This window comes from Artemia sp. Qi Xiang Cuo, chromosome 21 (genome assembly GCF_049724085.1).
Source record: "Artemia sp. Qi Xiang Cuo chromosome 21, ASM4972408v1, whole genome shotgun sequence".
NCBI lineage: Eukaryota > Metazoa > Arthropoda > Branchiopoda > Anostraca > Artemiidae > Artemia > Artemia sp. Qi Xiang Cuo.
Window position 1 is genome coordinate 36,492,339 of NC_142814.1, and position 18,861 is coordinate 36,511,199.

General features: G+C 35.7%; 1 protein-coding gene across 1 annotated transcript in view; it reads left to right on the forward strand.

Annotated features, from left to right (window-relative positions):
• The first annotated feature begins 6,956 nt into the window (after positions 1 to 6,956).
• The window catches only part of LOC148939499 (sorting nexin-32-like), a 58,704-nt gene continuing 46,799 nt past the window's right edge, over positions 6,957 to 18,861 (forward strand). Inside the window, exon 1 of the mRNA XM_089106668.1 lies at positions 6,957 to 7,051. The gene's annotated coding sequence lies outside the window, so the exon portion shown is untranslated. The remainder of the gene's footprint in view (positions 7,052 to 18,861) is intronic.

Below are 18,861 nucleotides of genomic sequence, written 5' to 3' on the forward strand. Positions count from 1 at the left end.
AGGGGGCTAGCAACACACATACCAAACTTCAAATTAGGCCTGAGCAATGCCTTATATAGTTTAGTCCTCACCATAGGTGACCTCCTAGTGATTGTTTCTTTTTATAATGCCAAGAGTTTGAAGTGCTTTGGCAACAGCTGTCTCTGTGTACATAGTGAATTTTAATTCTTTATCAATTAGCCTATGACCCCCAAGTCTCTCTCCACTTCAGACAAGATGATAGTCTGTCTTGATCTGTCTATCCCTAACATATGATAAGGGCATGTGTCATTTTTCTTTCCAAAACAGATTGTTCAGCATTTATTTACACTGAATTCAAGCCTCCACAAAGTTGCCCACTGGGAAAGTACCCATAGGTCATTCTGCATAGATGCTCTCTTATTGGTAGGCTATTGCTAGAGGTTTTTCTTTGGATCAAATTTGGTTGAAGCATTTATAATTCTTATTTTATCAGTTTCTGGTAAATATATACCAGGGTATATATGTCTACATTAGGGGGGCGGGGGCAAATTTTGGGTAGGCCTAAATAGGAAAGGATTAGGCCTATGTATAGGATATGAATAGTGAATAGGCTAGGTAGGCCTAGTTTGTATTTTAGGTTCATTTTTAGAAGTTTAAAAGTAAAAACATGAGTAAGCCTATAAGGAATTAAAAGGCAAGAGGCTAACCAGGAGAATTCTCAATCTCATAGATTTCTTCAAAAACTGTTCGATAGTCGATAGTCACAGATTTTGGGGCCACTCCACATGGAGTTGGGCACCGATTATGTAGTTTACCATTTTGAGCGAAGGTCCGTTAGTTTTGGACCTTAATTCTGCCCCAAGATGAATGGATGGATGGATAAAAGACTATCTATTAATAAGAAAGAAAAATTATGTGTTTCTGAAAAAGGCTTATGCCAGTCGTGCCTCTCACACCAGACTATCAACTGTCTTCACTTTTTCTCGAATTAGCCATGGATTGATGGCAACTTGATTTTAATTCAAACACCATTTAATTAAAATCAAATAGTTGCGGCCATCAGTTAATTGTAGAAAAAACCAAGACAGATAATCTGGGTGAGAGGCAGTCTGGCATAAGTCCTTTTTAGTATTGTATAAAAATGATGTCATTTCACTTGTTGATAGATAAATCTATCATCCATCCGTCCTTACATCATTCCTAGGGCAGTTCTAAGGTAGACAGTTACTAAGGGATAATAGAACTAAGGGATGATAGACATAGAACTAAGGGATGAAAGATAGGATTGATTTTGGGTTGACGCGTGACGGACAATGTCCGCTGGACTTGTATGCAAAACGGGGGACTGAATTTGCTTGGACTCCCAGGCGAACAAGTTTTCTAAGCCTAATAGGCTTGGCCGCTTGTAGTCTAAAGGTAGCATACCGTGTCATAGGATTGAAACTTGACCAAAAAGTCCCTTGGAATCGCCTGAGTTCTTCCCGTCTCCTCTGTCCCTCTGGTAAGCTTCTCTACTAAGCTTCCCTCTGGTAAACTTCTCTACTAAACAGAAATTACAATAAATAACCGAGTCAAACTCAAAACAAGCAGAAATTAATATAAGTTGGGCGCAAAACCCCTATGCCTTCCCAAGGCCAGAACATAATTTGCACTTTACTGAAAAATATATAAATGTTTTTACTTTTATAACTTTAATAAATCAAATAATATTAACATTTGGATTACTAAATATCAGTATGTGTATATTAAACTGACAATGCAGATTCATTTTCTTCTTTTTTTTTTCAGTTAAGTGCAATTTATGTTAGTGATTAAACCTGTTCCATCGTATTTCGCCTTATCTGGCCAGTCGATTAATGGGTAACAGGTCAAAGTTAATTTATAATCTCCGATACTGAAAATTTTACTAAATAATCTGTTAATACCACCTATCAAGTTAATTCCATTTGCCGCCTGTAGATTTACCGAAAGGATTTGCTTTCTTGTGGTCTTTTAAGTATCTATAATGTCTGCTTCAAGACAGGGTGGTTCTCCTCCCGATTCAAACATAAACTGAGCTCCTTGCTTTGCTGCGCAATATTACTCTTTCCAATACATTCAGTAAAATCTCAAACAACAATTTATCTTGCGCAATCTTCCAAAGCGAGCCGCTTATTCGTGTCAATATTTTAACTATAAATTATTTATTTGTAGGATCAGGCCACAAATTTGCCTAATGCATTTTTTAAATAAATATTGGCTTTGCCACAAACATACAATCCAAACTACTTTTAAATTCACAGATGTTTTTTGTAGAGTTGTTTAGGCAATTCCTTTTATAGGCTAAAACTAGCCCATACCTTCGAAAAAAGCAGGCTCGATTACTGCCTCCAGTATGATGTGTCGGGGGGGGGGTTTATGCAGCACGATTGAAAATGGCAGGTACCACTCAACTTATATTAAGAACTTGTCTTAAACTCCCCTACTCTTTCTCCTAACCAAATTAGGGGATAACCAAAAGCCGGCTTAGAACGTATAAATCACTTTTATTAACCGAAGTGTAAGACCAACACAAACTTGAACGTGAACTAAATTACTTGAACATTGACTTACCTGAGCTCAGACTAACTCTAAAACATATAAACACGCAAAAAGTAAACTCATCTCTTTCACAGGCCAGTGGGAACGAAAGCCAATCAGAATAAACATTTAGCAGTGGCCTCCTAAAACCAATTTGACAGCATCCAGAAAGTAAAATCAATGAAGAAAGGTTAAGTTAGCTAGCATGATGACTCATGCAGAAATACTAATGCTATAAGCCAGTATGTTTTCTTGGTCATATTTAAAATTGACAAACTAATCCGTATAAAGCACGGATGAAAGCTGTTTATTGCACTTTACTGAAAAAATATAAATCTTTTTACTTTCATAACTGTAAAAAATCAAAGAATATTAACATTTTGATTGCTAAATATCAGTATATGTATATTAAACTGACAATTCACATTCATTTGTATTTTTTTTCAGTAAAGTGCAAATTATAATCTGTTCTTCAGAAGGCACAGGGGGTTTTTCAGCACTACTTACGTCAATTTTTCTTCATTTTGAATCTGAATCAGTTATTTATTGTAATTTATGTCCGTTTTTGGTTCCTTTTTGTATTGATAGTGATTTGTGGTAGTTTCACGCTTGGTAGATTATTTGACATTTTTCGTTTAATGGAGTTCTTTACTTTTCTTTGAAAAATTTATTTTGTGGATTTTTTTTTTAATTAATTTCTGTTCGTTTTATATTGACATAGTCTTCTCAGGGAAAAACATACTTTAAATATTTTCGTTTTTAAGACTTTATAGTTTGGCCTGCTATTTGTATGGTTGAAAAAAATTTTCAGCAATCTTTAACAACTTAGACCCTTTTAAAAATCTGGACACAAATAGTACTGTTTAATTTAGTTTCATACCTCCTCTAGTTGACCTGAAATGGAAAACTTGATACCATTCGCAAAAAAAAATCTGTTTACTTTCTATGATATCTTGGATACACTTACGTTATTTTGATTTGATTAAATTTTAAGAGCAGGAGTAGCCCCGAAAGTTTGAACATAATGCCCTCAGTCGTTCTTGGGATACTGCTGAGGTACCTAATTGGGAATTAGCATTATCACAGTGCATTTTGATCTAACCTTAAGGCAACATTTAGTTTTTAAACATAATGGGCAAATGGGGGGGGGGGGGGGGCGTGGGGGGGGGGCAGTGTAAGAAAAATTAGTGGCCCTCAAATCGCTTTTGACATTTAAAAAGGGCATTAGCCCTTTTTATTTTCAATCGAATTAGCCCTTTTCGAAGTTCCTACGAGAACTCCTTCGATACAACGTGCCCTGGTCTAAACAACAACAACAACAAAAAAATATCACTAATCACTTTCGACTATTTAAAAGAGTACTAGCAGTTTGAATTTAAAATCGAATGGGCCCTTTTTCAAGTTTCTACTACAACGATTTGAATAAAAACTTTATATGCCCCCAGTGCATAACTTATAACCCTTGCCCTGAGGGTTGTGGGGGAGTATCCTCCTCAAAAACATATTTTCTATCTGGAAATCAACTACGCTGAACAAAATGGCTATCTCAAAATTTTTACTGGATATGTTTTAGGGAATGATGGGCGTGGGAGGGAGGGGGGCTAGTTGCCCTCCAATCACTTTCAACTGTTTTAAAGGGCTCTAGCCCTTTGAATTTCCAATCAAATGAGCTATCTTTGAAGTTTCTACGACAACTCCTTCTATAAAAACCTGATTTGTCTCCCGGGCGATATTTATAATCCGTGCGACGAATATTGTCAGTGAGTGTTGCCCTCAAAAACATAAATTCTTTCTTAAAATCGATTATGCTGAACTAAATAATTATCTCAAACTTTTTAGTTGATATGATTGGGGAAAGAGTGAACGTGGAGGGAGCAAGTTTCTCTCCAATCACATTCGAATATTAAAAAGGGCACTAGCCCTTTGAATTTCCTATCGAATGAGCCTTTTTGAAGTTTCTCCAACAACGCCTTCTATAAAAAACCTTATGTGACCCCAGGGCATAAGTTACAACCCTTGCCCTGAGGATTGTGGGGGAGTGCCCTGCTCAAACATATATTTTCTATCTGGAAATCTACTACGCTGAACAAAATGGCTATATAAAAATTTTGATTGAATGTGTTTGGAAGATTGATGGGCGGGGGGGGGGGGGGATAGTTGCCCTCCAATCACTTTTGACTATAAAAAGGGCACTAGTCCTTTTAATTTCCAATCAAATGAGCCCATTTTGAAGTTTCTACTACAACACCTTCTATAAAACCCTTATATGCCCCCAGAGCATAGCACAAAATGGCTATCTAAAAATTTTGATTGGATGTGTTTGGGGGAATAATTGGCGTGGGGGGGGGGGGGCTAGTTGCCCTCCAATCACTTTCTACTATAAAAAAAGGCACTAGCCCTATGAATTTCCAATCGAATGAGCCTGTTTTGAAGTTTTTACGACAACGCCTTCTATAAAAACCTTATATGTCCCCAGGGCATAAATTAAAACCCTTGCCCTGAGCGTTTTGGGGGAGTGTCCTTCTCAAAAACACATTTTCTATTTGGAAATCAACTACGCTGAACAAAATGGCTATCTCGAAATTTTGATTGGATATGTTTGGGGGAATGATGGACGTAGAGGGGGGAGGGGCTAGTTGCCGTCCAATCACTTTCGACTATTAAAAAGGACCCTAGAACTCTTGATTTCCAATCGAATGAGCCCCTTTTGAAGTCTCTACGACGACCGCTTCCATATGATGTGCCCTGCTCTAAAGTAAAAATATAATATATGTTACATTATGCCAACATTGTTCTTAAATGCCCTCAGGGCATAACTTAAAACCCTTGCCCCGAGGGTTGTGGGGGATTATCCTCCTCAAAAAGATATTGTCTATCTGGAAATCAACTACGCTGAACAAAATGGCTATCTCAAAATTTTTATTGGATATGTTTGGGGGAATGCTGGGCGTGGAGGGGGGGCTAGTTGCCCTCCAATCACTTTTGACTATTAAAAAGGGTAGTAGCCCTTTGAATTTCAAATCGAATGAGCCTATTTTTAAGTTTCTACGACAACGCCTCCTATGAAAACCTTATATGCCCCCAGGGCATAACTTAAAACCCTTGCCCTGAGGGTTGTGGGGGAGTATCCTCCTCAAAAACATATTTTCTATCTGGTAATCAACTAGGCTGAACAAACTGGCTATCTCAAAATTTTGATTGGATGTGATGGGGGGAATGATGGGCGTGGGGGGAGCTAGTTTCCCTCCAATCACTTTCGAATTTTAAAAAGGACAGTAGCCCTTTGAATTTCCGATCGAATGAGCCTTTTTTGAAGTTTATACGACAACGCCTTCTGTGAAAACCTTATATACCCCCAGGCATAACTTAAAACCCTTGCCCTGAGGGTTGTGGGGAAGTGTCCTCCTCAAAAACATATTTTCTATCTGGAAATCTACTACGCTGAACAAAATGGCTATATAAAAATTTTGATTGAATGTGTTTGGAAGAATGATGGGCGTGGCGGGGGGGGGCTAGTTTCCCTCCAATCACTTTAGACTATAAAAATGGCACTAGCCCTTATAAATTCCAATCAAATGAGCCCATTTTGAAGTTTCTACTACAACACCTTCTATAAAACCCTTATATGCCCCCAGAGCATAGCACAAAATGGCTATCTAAAAATTTTGATTGGATGGGTTTGGGGGAATAATTGGCGTGGGGGGGGGGGGGCTAGTTGCCCACCAAACACTTTCTACTATAAAAAAAGGCACTAGCCCGATGAATTTCCAATCGAATAAGCCTGTTTTGAAGTTTCTACGACAATGCCTTCTATAAAAACCTTATATGACCCCTGGGCATAACTTAAAACCCTTGCACTAAGGGTTGTGGGGGAGTGTCCTCCTCAAAAACATATTTTATATCTGGAAATCAACTACGCTGAACAAAATGGCTATCCCAAAATTTTGATTGGATGTGTTTGGGGGAATGATGGGTTTGGCGGGGGGGGGCAGTTGCCCTCCAATCACTTTCGACTATTAAAAAGGGCAGTAGCCACTTCAATTTCCGATTGAATGAGCCCTTTCCGAAGTCTCTACGACAACTCCTTCGCTACGAAGTGCCCGGATATGGAGAGAGAGAAAAAAAAAACACATTGTGCCCAAATCATTCTTTAGTTAGGCAGCGCTAGCGTGCTGCCTAACTAAAGACGTGGCTTATTGAAACAAAAACAAAAGAAAGATATAACTAATGTATACTGCATAGGGCCCCCTTCTCTCTTTACTTAGACAGCGCTATTAAATTGCCATAATATACACACACCCCACTCCTTTGACATTAACTTTATATAATTTCATTTCTCAGATACTACAGATGATCAGGAATGATTAGTAGTGAATTGAATAGATGGTTTCTTATTAGTTTGATTTAACTTCAGTTACGAATTCAGGCCACTCTCCACATGTTAAAAAAACGCAGATGTTTCAGCAAATAATTTAAAATAAATTTTCATGGTCATTTAAGATTGGGAAGGAAAATCATTCTGGAGACAAAGGTAAATGTTCTGCAGATTCCTGCTAATAAGAATATTTTTTGCTCTCACAGGGATACTAATTAGCTGAATCGGTAAATATTGAGCAGCTCATTTCATTGACCTATAACTAAAATGAACATAGCCTACCACTAGGCTAGATGCCATTTCTTATGCTTTTTCTGAATATCCCCATTTAAGATTGGAAAGAGGATAATAATCTCCTTTCTCGAAAACTTAGTTTTAAGCCTTTTTTGCACCCTTGAAAATGCTTCTTTTTATTTTTTGGTTATAAAAAGAGTTAAACATTGGTTTCAAACTTACAGATATCAACTTTTTGACTATTGGAAAAAATTAGTTTATAAGCTTATATAGAATGGTACTATCCAATCTCCTTATAATTAAAAACATTTTAGTCATCTACTTGGAAAATTTGGTCCATCTGTATAGGCCTAGCCTAGGAAAAATCTAAATTTGCCAACTAGTTGACAATAAATGTTGCCCCAGCAAAACTTTTGGTCAATATATACCAAATCATATTATTGATTTAGGACTAAAGTGAAGACACCATTTGATGCCTTTTTTTATGCTTATTACAAATATAATAAGCATTTCTATAGGAAATGAACTTCTGCCCCCCCTCTATATCTGCCAATTTAGGGTTAGGTTAGGTATAGCCTATATAGGGGGGAGGGCTGAAATTCATTTCCGATAGAAATGCTTATTATATTTGTAATCAGCATAAAAAAAGGCATTGAATGGTGTATTCACTTTAGTCCTAACTCAATAATATGATTTGGTATATATTGACCAAACTTTCATTTCCCAACTAGTTAACTAATAACTTCTCCCCAGCAAAACTTAATTTTTCCAACTAGTTGACTAATAACTTCTCTGCAGCAACACTTAAATTTGCCAACTAGTTGAAAATAAATGTTGCCCCAGCAAAACATTCCTTTTCCAACTAGTTGACTAATAACTTCTCCCCAGCAAGACTTAATTTTTCCAACTAGGCTAGCTGTAAAGAAACAATGCCCCAGAAAACAATTCATTTTCCAACTAGTTGACTAATATGCCTATTAGTTAGAATTTATTCTGAATAGCATAAAATATGTTAATATTATAGCCCAGGGTTCTTTCAAATTCAATTATCACTATTGTTATTATTGTGTTGCAACTTCTGACTCTCTCCCTGTCTCCCTCTTAATGGGAGATTTATTTTGAGTTATATATTGGGCTTTAGAGCCAGGTTTTTTTTTGTTTTAATTCTCAGGATAATTAGTCTTATACCTGCTCTCAAAAGTGAGATTGAATTTGTCAAAGCTTGGAGGATTATTCCTCCTGTCTGTTTAAAGAAAACAAATGCATATTTGAAGTTTTGTTCATTTCTATCTTGCATTTATTGGACATAAATTGTGTATGTTCCTTCATTTATCTTTCTTTGTTTCTTTTCTGGAGGAATATTGGGTAAATTTCTACCAAATCATATTATTGAGTTAGGAATAAAGTGAATACACCATTCAATGCCTTTTTTTATGCTGATTATGAATATAACAATCATTTCTATTGGAAATGAATTTCAGTCCTGCCCTATATATGCCAATTCAGGGTTAGGTTAGGTTGTAGAAATATATACCCTGAATTGGCATATATAGGGGGTGGGCTGAAATTCAATTCTGATAGAAATGATTACTATATTTGTAATCAGCATAAAAAAAGGCATCGAGTGGTATATTCACTTTATATGTAAGTTAATAATATGATTTGTTAGAAATTTACCAAATATTTTTGTCTCATTTTTAGAATTTTTAATTAATTTTCCCAACTATTTGACTAATAGCTTCTCCCCAGCAACACTTAAATTTGCTAGCTAGTTGACAATAAATATTGCCCTAGCAAAACTTTCATTTTCCAACTAGTTGACTAATAACTTTTCCCCAGCAAAACCTAATTTTTCCAACTAGTCGACTAATAACTTCTCTGCAGCATCACTTAAATTTGCCAACTAGTTGAAAATAAATGTTGCCCCAGCAAAACATTCCTTTTCCAACTAGTTGACTTTTAACTTCTCCCCAACAAAATTTAATTTTTCCAACTAGTTGACTAATAATTTCTCGTCAGCAAAATTTATTTTTGCCAACTAGCTAGAAACATACATTGCCAGATAAAAAATTTTATTTATCAACCGGTTCACTAGCAACTTTTCCCCAGCAATACTTTCTTTATCCAACTAGCTAGAAACAAAATTACCCTATAAAAACTTTTGTTAACCATCTTTTTGGCAAGTAACTTTTCCTCATAATAATTTCTTAGCTAACAACATGACATAAAGAGAAAACAAAAAACATACTATTCCCAGTCCAATAAAAATCAGCAGTATGTGATTTTAACAAATGCACTATATATATATATATATATATATATATATATATATATATATATATATATATATATATATATATATATATATATATATATATATATATATATATATATATATATATGTATATACACCCCAAATTAGTATATATAGAGGTGGGGGTAAAATTCATTTCCAACAAAAATGATTATTATATTTGGAAAGAGCATAAGAAAAGGCATTGAGTGGTATGTTTACTTTCTTTGTAAGTCAATAATATGATTTGCAAAAAAAAATACCTTGATTTGTTGCAATTAACTTAGATAGAAAATTCAAAACAATTTGTCCATTTTTCCATCCACCATGTTTCTTCTGTTGGCTTTGATATTTTTCAACATATAGATAAAATGGCAATTTTTAAGCATCCTAACAGAATAAGAAGAAAATATGGCAGATTTGTTTTGATTTTTTTCATTCAACTTAATCTTGAAAAATCAAAGTTTGTGAATTATATAACTACTACAAAATGAATTTATAATGAAATAGTAAGTTTGAAACAAATGTTATAACTCATTTTTATATCCAAAAAATATAGAATGAAATGATTATTTTCTGGTCCCTTTAGGGACAAAGGGGTGCATTTGCAAGGCTAATAATAAAAGTATTTAGAATGAGTTTTAAAAGGTTCAGTGATTTCATCTTTCAATTAAGGGGTGAACAGTGTCCACACACAGAAAGCATACAATTCAACTCGGATAATAGGTGGATTTGGAAATGAACAGGTTTTAAATGGAATGACTGGTTTCATGTCTCTCTGTTAAGGGTTGTTACTTTGCTGATTAATTTCTGGGTTACCAATTCTGAATTTTTTTCCAGAATTTTAAAAGCATAGAGATTACTTAATCTAGTGGCAAGGATCTGTAACATTTTAGCAGGAATCTAACATTTAGCACACTCTTACAGATGACTAGTTGTCATCAAGAATGTGTGGTTTGACTAGTAAGAAGGGAGTAAGAATTGGTTGAAGTTTTCAAATGAATGTATTGGAGCAAATGTTTCTATGCAAAATGCCTTTTACCTTGATGGAGGAAAATAAAAAGAATGAGTCAGAGATGATTTTAAATAAACTGGTAATTTTAAGAAATGAGGTTATTTTGATTGAGGGAAATTTTATATGCAGGGAGTATTTTTCTCAGGGGGAATAAAAAATTCAGCATTGATAGATTATCAATCCATTAGAAATCTGATGAAAATCTTCTAACATAATTTTAAAAAAAGTAGTAGGCTACTATGAAAAATAAGATTAAAAAAAAAAAAAAAACTGAGAACACTAAATTTTTGCCCTAAAACGATTTTACCTAATAACGACACATGACACATTACACATACACTTCAGATTTACTAATACAAATTACAACAGTTTTTCATAAAGGATACCATTATTAAGCACCCTTTAAGGCATCTACCTCTCTACCTAATTAAAAAACAATCAGAGAACCCCATTGTAGAGGTTTAAAGCCCTTGTAAGTAAATGTTTGGAATTGCAGAACAACAAGGAATTCACATAAGACAGTAAAATTTGTTTAGACCTTAAAAATATTTTGCCTAACAAGGGAGGGAGATGTGAAATTAATATTTAATCCCTCTTGTTTTCTGGGAATATTTCTGCTCTAAGCTGTTATTATAAAAGTGAAGCATAATATTAAACCCCAAAATTAGCAGAATTTATTCTGTATAGGAAGGGGGGCTGCCCATCCTCATCTGCACATCCACCTCATAGTTGCAGAAACTTTGGAGTGCGCCAATTACTTCAGAAATTGAGAGTTTTAGTATTTTTTTTCTGTAAGTCAAAAGTGACACCAACCTGCAGTGGGGGAGGGGATATGTTCCTGGAGGAAGAGGGGGGGTATATGCTGGCTCTCTAAAAACACCGTTGCATGAAAATGAAAAAAAAAGGAAAAAGAAATTAAGAAAAAGAGATGATAACAAAAGGAAATAAAATTACAACAAAAAATGTAATTAAAGTTTCAAGGCAAAAAGGGGCCAATACATCAGCAAAAAGTTGTGTCAGTTTCTTGGCAAAATTTACCAACAGGGATGGGGAGAGGGTAACCAGTTCCCCTAGTTCAGAAGCCTAGAGAGAGATTATACAAATTTATAAGAATAATGATATTTATGGGAGGGGGGTTAAAATAGAAAATATGCATCTCTAGGAGTTCCAAGTTATGATAAGGAGTTTTTTAATATGCTATGCAGAAATAAATTGAACAACAGAAAAATATAATGGCAATTTTAAAGATTTAACCAAAAACAGAATGTGGGTGGGCATGGGGTTATCAGATACCTCTTAAGACACCTAATCAACATTTTGAGCTATATGTTTTGGGCTTTCTCTGTGATGCTGTACTTTATGTATAGGGAAAATTTTCATGGGGGCAGGTTTTGGCAGGGGATGGATTTCATGGGGGGGATTTTCCAAGGAGGGAAAACACCAGCCCCAATGTTTCTCCTTAGACTGTTTTTCATAGGCAGCACGCCAGCGCTGCCTAAGTAAAGAATCTTCTTCCTTCTTCTTCTATTTAACAGCAGGCGGGCTTTTCAGTAACACTATTTAGCCCTTTTCCTTTTGCTTCACTCTGTGGGCTACAGAGCTACTGGCTTGATTGCCTCATATTTATTAGATATATTCAGATATCTTTCAGCAGATCTCTTGACTCTAGGAGTTCAAATATAAGATGATAGATGTCGATTTCTATACTCTGTGTGCAGGTATAGTTGGCTAGGCTCTTGGCTGATAGTGGGATTTTGTGGTGTTTGAAGTGTTTTAACAGTTTAGAAAGCAAGGTATGTTGTGCAGACATCAGCATATTACATTCAAATAAACAATGGTCAATTGTTTCATTATTCATATTACAATGCCTGCAAAGAGGGGACAGGGGAATTGAACCACTTGAATTAGAAAGCTTATATGAGAATGCAAGGAAATTTAGTCCATTTGTTCCAGAACGAATTCTATGATAAATTTTAGAAAGATACTTATTGGGAAAGGGGGAAAGGATAGGATTAATCTTATTAAAATTAATATCTGATTGGCTCCATTGATAAATATCTCTAATTGGGATTGGTCTCCCACTTGGCTGGTCAATATTTATAGCATTCTTTGCTATTTCATCAGCCTGATGATTACCACTTATGCCAGAGTGGCTAGGAATGTACAGAAAATAAGTTTTTATGCCACTTGAAGCAAGATTGTCAATAATACTGAGACAATGATAAGTGTCAATGCCCAACTTATACTGAGGAGCTGAGGCCAGCAACTCAAGGCTTGATAAAGAGTTAGAATAAATGATAATATTATTCGAATTATCAATCAAAGATTGGTTTTGCTTAAAGTGTTCTAATGCCATGATTATGGCATTTAACTCAGCAGACATTATAGATAAATTATTAAATAATCTCTTGCCCATTGCAATTTTCAGGTGAGGAAGGAAAACACCACTTGCAACCTTCTCATTCATTTTTGACCCATCAACAAATATTTGGAAGTGATTTTTATAGGTAATTGTATTAAGTTCTGCAAATTTTTTCTGAACAAAAGCAATGGGGGTTAAATCTTTATTCCATTTTGAAAATTCAGTATTTATTATGGGAGATGACCAATTCCATGGAGGGGATTGGGGGAAAGTAGGTGCAATAGACTTTGCTGGTACAGGGAACTTCTTTTGAGTATTGGCATACTCATTTGCAATACCTCTAAACATGGCTGGATTTCTTGACCAATTATATAACGTGTGTGAGCTATTTGATTCAATTTTTGTAAGATGTTTTATCAAGAGAATTCTACGTCTCTGCCATAATGTTGTTAATCAACTCTCCATAATAAGAAAATTGTTTCTAGTTGTTTTCCTAATACAAAATATGATAAGTATTATATCATGTTGTGTTGTTTAAACTTATTGTATCTGGGTCTGTGCACATGCACCATAGACAACGAGCCCATAGTCAATATGGGGTCTTATATGTGATTTATAAAACTGGAGTAAGGTTTTCTCCTTACAACCCCAGGGTGTGGAAAGAAGTCTTTTTAGTTTATTTGCTTTTCTATAACATTTTTTTATTGTGTTTGAAATGTGGAGGTGGAAATTAAGTTTTTGGTCAAGCATGAGACCTAGGTAATTAATATTATTATCTTCTGGAATAGTTGTTTTATTTAGAGTTAGTTTTGCATTAACATGGTTTCGCTTCCTGTGAAATTGGATTATTTTTGACTTGGTGGGTGCAATGGGTAAATCTGAATGTTGAGAGAATTTTTCAAACTGGAAAAGTGACTTTTGCAGATTTGACTGTGCTATCTGAAAGGTGTTGCCAGATGACCATAGCACCAGATCATCAGCATATTGTAGATTCGTATGGGGTAGGTTCATGTCCCAGAGATATAGGGCAAATAGGAGGCAACTGAGGACTGCTCCCTGAGGTAGGCCTTTGGATATTGTCTTTTGGGGTGAAGAGGCTGAACCAACACAAACAATGAAACTTCGCACTTCTATGAAGGATTTAATAAAGGATAATAGCTTAGGAGGTATTCCAAGGTTTGCAAGTTTATTTAAAAGGATTTGGTGGTTCACATTGTCATATGCTCCTTCAAAATCTAGGAAAGCTGCCACTAGGATATTATTTTTTGAGATAGATTCATTTATTGCATTTGTTAGCAAAATAAAATCATGTGTTGAGGAGTGGTATTTCCTGAATCCAGTTTGAGTGTGTGGGATCATGTTATTTTTCTCAACAAACCAGAGGAGTCTCTGATAAATCATTTTCTCCATTATTTTCCCCATTACAGGTGTAATCATTATGGGCCTATAAGACTCAGGGTTATCTTTTGGTTTATTTTTCTTTAGGATTGGTAAAAGGGACGAACATTTCCATATATTGGGGAACCTAGAAGATGCCCAAGCATGATTATAACAATTTAGCAGTTCTTTTTTGTATGAAGGTGTGAGATTCTTTATCCATGTGGGGTGTATATTGTCATAGCTGCTGCTAGTTTTGAACCTAATATGATGTATTGCATTATTCAATTCCTGGATTGAAAATGGATTAGTTATGTACTCGGATCCTGGGCGCCGTTAGTAACTAGGGTTCATAGGAATTGTGTACAGTTTGCTTTGATTATTTGATGTTAGCTTATTAACAAAAAGAGTTGCAAATAGGTTAGCCTTTTCATTATCATTGTCATAATGGGTATTATTATGTATAAGCTCATACAGGAATGGGTTGAGAGAAGTCTTTTTCCCACATATGTGGCTTATGACTTTATGTTTAATTGGCTCATGCGTTTCTCTGGAGAGATTATTTGCAAAATTATTCCAGTATTTATATTTAGCATCTATTATAGTCCTTTTTAGGTTAGATTCTGCTTGTAATTTTTTTAAATATGTAGTAGGTGTTGTTTTTTTTATGAATTCTGTCCTAGCTGCCTTTTTTATCCTCCATTTATTTAGGCACTCATTTGTCCACCATGCTTTAGGAATTTGTTTAGAGAATGTTTTCTTAGGTGTTGTCCTGGGGATAGCATGATTAGCTGTATTTATTAGTAAAGATGTCAAGGCTTCAGCTTGTGTGTCAACTGTTGTGTTAGAAATGCATGAACTTTGGGTGAAACTTGTAATTTCATCATTTAGCTTATTTTGGAAAATAGACCAATTTGCTTTAGTGTTGATATATTTGGTGGTATGAGATGAAGTTTCAGCAGGTTCATTTAGGGAGCAAACTATAGCGAAGTCGTCTGTACATAGACTATCAATTTTATTTATGTAAATTTTGTTCAAAAAATTTAAAGACACAATTTGTAGGTCAATTGTGGAGGATTTGCCACTTTTGGGGTTAAAATATGTATTCAGGTTTGGAGGGGTAGCAACAGCTAATTCATTATTATTTGAAGTCATATGCTCAATAAATTTACCAGCTTTATTTGCTGGTTTATTCCCCCACAAAAGGCTGTGGGCATTGAAATCACCACAAATAATGATATTTTTTAACATATTAGAATTATTTATATAATTAAAGAAATCCTTGGCATCTGTAGTTTGGCCATTAGGGTTATAAAAGCTTATTATGTAGGTTTTTAAATTATTCTGCCAAACACTTATACCAATTACATCCACATCATTTTCAAAATCTGGAAAATTGATGCCACAGAATTGTATTTTATTATTAACTAATAAAGCTACTCCTCCTCCTTGTCTCTCTGCTGATCTATCCTTTCTCAGGATAGTAAATCCCAGAGACTTAATTTGTTGATTTTGGACTAAATGAGTTTCCTGGAGGCAAGCAATATCAATGGATTTATTATCCATAAAAGATATTAGTTCATTTAACTTATTTTCTGTGAGTGATCTTACATTCCATTGGAGTTTTGATAAATGTTGTGTTGTTGATTTATACTTCATATGACTGTGTATCAATGTTCAGCTTTGTTAAAAGTAAAGCAAGATCTTTTTTTGCTTGAATGAGCATATCATCTGGGATGTAGATTTTTGCCAATTCTGCAATAATTTTTGTTTTCTGTAGTTGATGTATGTTCATGGCCTGAACTGCATTACAGTTTATAATGAATAAGCATATATTTGGGGATTGCATTTTTGGTAGTGCATCCTGTTTGTTGGTTAAAGGATTGATTCCTGGTAGTGTTTCTGGTTTGTTTCTTCTAGGGAGGAAGGGCCAGGCTGGCCTCATCTCACCGGAAAACGAGGCTTGCTGGCTTGGTGATTCCTTCTGATAGGGATTTGAGCTAGGGGGCTTAGAAGATATTGTTTTGTAAGGGGTGCTTGATGCATTTGGGGCATTTGACTTGGGGGTTTTGGTTGGTTTTATTACAGGCTTTATTTGGTATTGTTGGGCAGCATTTGCTTCCATTGCTGCAAAGGGGTATGGGATGGCCTTCTCTGTTGATATTTGGAGTGTTAGAGCTCTTTTATTGTATGTAAGGCATAATGATTTATTTATAGATTCATGTGGGCCTTTGCAATTGATGCATGTAGGCTGAGTGTTTTTGCAGGTTGTCAGCTCTTTAGGATGGAAAGATTTACAATTACTACACTCTTGGAGAATTTCACTGCATTTGATGGTTGCGTGTCCCAGTTTGAAATACTTCTGACACTGAATAGGCTTAGGTTTGTATTCCTTGTGTGGTTTGATTTGCCCAAATAGGAATAATTTTTCTGGGATATCAATTTTATCCTTTAGTGTGAATAAGAAGGATCTACTAGTTTTTAGGCCAGTAGAGTTAGGTTTTCCAAGTTGGGTAACATCCTCAACTGGGATTTTTTTTCCAACCCTATCTGAGAGGCCTTCTTTTAACTCCTGAGTAGATATCTCTGGGGGAACATTACAAACTTCAAATTTTGTTGGTTATTGTTTTGGGTTCCAATTAGATGCAATAATGGGGATATTCAGAAGGGATTTAAGGTTAATTATTGTATCCGCTGATTTCTGATCTTGTACAGCTATTAGCAGAGATCCATCATGGTTAATGTTAAGAGAGAATATTGATTTTCGCAATTTAAAAATTGCAACTCTTATTGCAGTGATCATTTTTATTTCAAAGGGGGTAATTGGAGTAATTTTAAGGTAGATTCCTAAGTTTTTGGAGGGAGGATCTTGGGCAGGGAGAGGGAAATGCTTTTAATTGGGGAGATTTTTTTCCTTTTTTTAGAGCTTCTAGAAGGGACCTCTTGAAACCCATTATCATCATTTATGTTTGCATTAGGATCTACATTTATCATTGTCTTATTCTCGGAATTGGAGCTATCATTAGAACTTTCAGATAATGTGCTTGACCAGCCAGGATGGGTATCTTTCACTATTGAATTTGATTTGGGATCTTGAGGGATGTTTATTTTTTGGAGGGCTTCTAAACATTGCCTATTGGAAAAAGCTTTAAGCACAAATATAAAAATAAAACAAGAAGGGAAAATAGATTATATCAAACCGTCTGCACTATACTATGGGGAGGATAAACACCACAGTATAGCCTTGAGGATGACTTGAGCAGGATAGGTTTGGTACAACTGCTGATTAGAAGCGATAATAATCACAAGAAAATATATTTCGATTTTCTTATAAGGTTACTGTTGTTGTGTGAAGAATGATGTGGGCACAATGTGTTTTTTTCTTCTTCTTCAGTCAGGCACTTTGTATTGAAGGAGTTGTTGTAGAAACTTCGAAAAGGGCTCATTCAATTGGAAATTGGAGTGGCTAGTGCCCTTTTTAATAGTTGAAAGTGAATGGAGGGCAACTAGCCCCCCCACGCCAATCATTCCCACAACCCTCAGGGCAAGGGTTTTAAATTATGCCCTGAGGGCATATAAGAATGATGTTGGCACAAAGAACTATGAATTATTTTTTTTCCTTTAGAGCAGGGCACTTCTTGTGAAAGGGGTCGCCGTAGAAACTTCAAAAGGGGCTCATTCAATTGGAAATTGAGAGTTCTAGTGCCTTTTTTAATAGTCGAAAGTGATTGGAGGGCAACTACCCCGCCCCACGCCCCTCATTCCCCCGAACACATCCAATCAAAATTTTGAGATAGCCATTTTGTTCAGCGTAGCTGATTTTCCGATAGGAAATATGTTTTTGAGGAGGACACTTCCCCACAACCCTCAGGGCAAGGGTTTTAAGTTATGCCATGGGGGCATATAAGGTTTTTATAGAAGGCATTGTCGTACGAACTTCAAAACAGGCTCATTCGATTGGAAATTCGAAGGGCTAGTACCGTTTTTAATAGTCGAGAGTGATTGGAGGGCAACTAGCCCCCCCCTCCCCCACGCCCATCATTCCCCCAAACACATCCAATCAAAATTTTGAGATATCCATTTTGTTCAGCATAATTGATTTCCAGATAGGAAATATATTTTTGAGGAGGACACTCCCCCACAACCCTCATGGCAAGGGTGTTAAGTTATGCCCTGGGGGCATATAAGGTTTTTATGGAAGGCGCTGTTGTAGAAACTTCAAAAACGGCTCATTCGATTGAAAATTCAAAGGGCTAGTGCCCTTTTTAATAGTCGAAAGTGATTGGAGGGCAACTAGCCCCCCCCCCCACGCCCATCATTCCCCCAAACACATCCAATCAAAATTTTGAGATATCCATTTTGTTCAGCATAATTGATTTCCAGATAGGAAATATTTTTTTGAGGAGGACCCCCCCCCCCCACAACCCTCATGGCAAGGGTGTTCAGCTATGCCCTGGGGGCATATAAGGTTTTTATGGAAGGCGCTGTTGTAGAAACTTCAAAAACGGCTCATTCGATTGAAAATTCAAAGGGCTAGTGCCCTTTTTAATAGTCTAAAGTGATTGAAGGGCAACTAGCCCCCCCACGCCCATCATTTCCCCAAACAAATCCAATCAAAATTTTGAGATTGCCATTTTGTTCAGCATAGTTGATTTTAAGATAGAAAATATTTTTTTAAGGAGGGC